The 3,624-nt window shown below is 38.7% G+C and overlaps 1 long non-coding RNA gene across 1 annotated transcript; it reads left to right on the plus strand.

Moving 5' to 3' along the window:
- The first annotated feature begins 2,097 nt into the window (after window positions 1-2,097).
- Window positions 2,098-3,541, plus strand: LOC112488380 (uncharacterized). Its single transcript, XR_003052373.1, has 2 exons — window positions 2,098-2,341; window positions 2,480-3,541. It is a non-coding gene; the product is annotated as an uncharacterized LOC112488380 (long non-coding RNA).
- The last annotated feature ends 83 nt before the right edge of the window (window positions 3,542-3,624 follow it).

The following is a 3,624-nucleotide window of genomic DNA, read 5'->3' on the forward strand; positions in this document are numbered from 1 at the left end:
ACCCCAGGGCTGCAAACCATATCCTCCAGGTAATAACTGGAGCCCACAGTTTCTCCATGGACGATGTGTGTTAGCCCATACACTTAGTGGTTATTATCGTTTCCCCAGGTTTGTTTTAAACCAGTTTAATTAACAGAGATTCCTAACAAATGCCTTCACTTCCTGCAGCCCTGCAGTTGCACAGCCTTCATCAGGATAGGACTGACCTCTGGATCCTTCAATCCTATTTCACTGGAGTGTGATTCAGTGCTGTAGGTGCCTTAGGACTCACACAGTCATGTGATCATGTTGGTGTGTGTGTGTGTGTGTGTGTGTGTCTGTAAATGTACTCATTCACAGCTCTGACCTTGCCAGTATTTTATTAAGTGTGTAAAGAGTGATGGCACCCTCCTGTGTTTCTCTATCAACTAATAAATGTGCTGAAAGACACACACCTGACGTCAGGGACAGTTAGGAGGTAAGAACAGATCTTTGTACAAACAGGTACTGTAACACAAAAGTGTCTTATGGAAGTTTGTATATATTTATATATAAACTACAGTTTTGACAATATAAACTCCTTTTTATTCTCTTTATTTGCCTACATACATAGCTATGTCCTTTTATTGTTAGAATTCAGAATAAAATATATACCCTTTTGGTACCTCAATCATTGATCACAGTAAAATATTATAGTAATAATTTCTTGAAAAAGTCTTCAAAATTAAAAGTTCATCAAAAATGAATAAAAATGCACTCATTTGCGTTAAAATGCATAGTTATGTTGTTTTCAGTACCTTATAACTTCATCATTGATCACAGTAATATACTGTTGTAATACGTTTCTGAAAAAGTCTTCAAAATTAAAAAGCTATTAGCACTCCCTGCTGTCTATTATATCGCAATCAACTCGGGCACCCGTAGTTTTTCTAGGCCAAATGCTGGATTCTTTTCCTTTTTCTAACAATCTTTTTGATACTTAATCAAACCTCCATCCATTCAGCTATGTCATCTAATCAAAACGGACTTCCTTGACAATACGATTGCTTTGTAAGGTCATTTATGGCTGGACATTCTTTTGGCTGCGTCCCAAACAGGACATGATGGTTTCAGCGATATGACAGGGGAGAGTAGACACAGGGAGACGTGACAAAATGGAGGAAAGGTGAACGCAAAGGACAGAGTTGTCACAGTAGAGGGTAACTGACGGAGTGGGTTCAGAGCAGATGGAGCTGGCTCTGACTCGCCCCTAATCATCCCTTAACCAAGCAGGAGTCTCACTCCTGTCTAAATTCCGTGCGAGGAGCACAGATTGCAGAAAGTGCTTTGGGGCCTGGCTGCGTTCAGACCATCAGAAACTGCTGCCATCCTCCTCAGTGCCTGAGGTCAGGCACAAACCTGACTCATGCCATGTGATTTCTTCTAAGTTTAAATCTCATCAAACAAGACATTCAAACCCCGAAGACACAGAAATCTAAAAAGCCCAGTCGTTCCTTATGATTTGAACAAAAGGCACAGTTTTGTGTTTGGTGGACTGAAGGGACGTCTTCAGTCCATGTCATGTCAAGTCAACCGACATCTAAATCTCTTATGTCTATTTGGACAGGAAAGACTCTCAAAGTCAAACATCAAGATGGTTTGAGACAGTTCTCACCCCCAGCCTTCCTGTTCTTCTCCACCTTCAGGACTGTTGAGTTGATGTCAGCGTTGAGTTAAGAGTGACTGAGTTGCCCAGACACCAAGGTCTTCTAAAGGTAGGACAAGACTCAGGGACTTTTTTTTTTTTAATTTGGTGTTAAACTCTGCTCCCATGAGCAAAACTCAGCTCCATGAAGAGGCCTGACGTTAGGAAAAATATTGTAAATCATTGACATTTTTATTTGTGTCATAAATACTTTCAAATTTGTGCTATAAATGTTTTTTTGTCATATATATTTTTATGTGCATGTATATATATATATATATATGTATATATATATATATATATGGGCCATTCTCATGTAATCATGCAGTACACCAAGGCTGTAATGATTTTGTTAATAAAACTTTTTACTCAATTTTACTCTGCATTAAAATGTGTAAAAAAAAAATAGGCTACGAAGCTCATTGTCTCTCTATCAAAGAAAAAGTTCTAAGAGACTAAACCAAGTAAAAAGAAAAAAAGAATGTGAATGTCAGCGGTCGACTGTAGGGGCGCGCTGTTGTAGGAAGGTTTGTATAACGGAAATAGGAATACGTTGTACAGCCCGTATTTCCGGTTGCGGATCCTGAGGATTAGATACGAGTGTTATCCGTTTGGGCTTCTAGCGGGCGTTCAAATAAAGAAACTGGGAACGGTGGCTACATGTGATTGATTGGAAAGGTGGGTTTTTGAAAACAGTTGTCGGTTGTATTTTGTTTGAAGTGGTAGTTGTTCGGTCGAGACCGTTAGTGCAATTTATCCTAGCATATGCGTCTCGGCAGCTAACGTTATTGGCAGCTAATGCTATTGTCTTAACAGCAATGGAGGAGAAGACTTGTGGACACAGCATCTTGGACTCCGCCAGGTGGAGTGAAGGAGCACCGTTATTTGAAGCAGATCACTTGTTTGTTGGACTTGTGAGTATTTTACTGAAATGTGTAATTGCTTGAGGAAAGTGTTACTTAGCTCGTCCCATTCATTGTGCCTTAATGCTGTTGTCAGATACTTAATGAAGTAACTTTTTTTGCCTTTTCACTTTCATTGTGCCTTAATGCTGTTGTCAGATGCTTAACAGTCACTTTCTAGCAACACCTGTAAACCTTCCTGAACAAACCTCTTCTACAGGTAAAAAATCATTGTGCTTTAATGCTGTTGGAAAATAGTCACTTTCATTGTGAAGTGTATTTGATTGTTGTAAACCTTTCAGAATAAAGAAAATTGTTGGAATATTGTGTGTGATCTGCATTCTATTCCAGAAATTGGGCAAAAAATGCAAAATATGAATGGGAGTTCTCATTGCCCTTTAGGGCGTGCATTGTCAAGGGTATGGTATCGGTAAAGAAAAAAAATTTTTTTTGAGTATTTGTATAAGCACAGTATAAATTTGTGCTAAAAACTGAAAAAAAAATGTACCTGAATATTTCAAACTGTTGTCTTCTTGTTACGTCCTGTCTTTTCAGAGAGCGATGTCGGACAACACTTGTAACTGCTGTCCTTGTTTCCACTTGGCGCTGCGACAACCGGCATGTGCTCGTCTGTATGGCTGATTCCTTAAATCTGAGAAAGACATAGAGAAACACAGAATATATATATATACATGTATATTTATATAATCTTGCAATTCTGTTATTGTCCACTACAGCTGGTAAAAAAACAAATGTAGTGAGTTAATGAGCAACATTATCACGCTTTAATGAGGCCCTTGTCTGTTTAAATGTTAGTACTTTTTTTCAAATTTCTTATGATAACCATTGACTAGTTTCACCCAGCAGTAAAAGTTCCTTGCATGCTGCATATCAGAACAGCCCAGGGGTCAAGCACTCTGACAGTGGTACCAGGCTTCAAATTGAAATGCATTAGAAAAAACACCTGGTACCAGGTGTTACCAGGTGAGGGTTTTCAATTTTTATAGCTGAATACACCTTTAAAACCCCACCAAAAAAAAGTCCCCAAAATGCCTTAAA

Source organism: Cynoglossus semilaevis, chromosome 17, assembly GCF_000523025.1.
Source record: "Cynoglossus semilaevis isolate Cse_v1.0 chromosome 17, Cse_v1.0, whole genome shotgun sequence".
NCBI lineage: Eukaryota > Metazoa > Chordata > Actinopteri > Pleuronectiformes > Cynoglossidae > Cynoglossus > Cynoglossus semilaevis.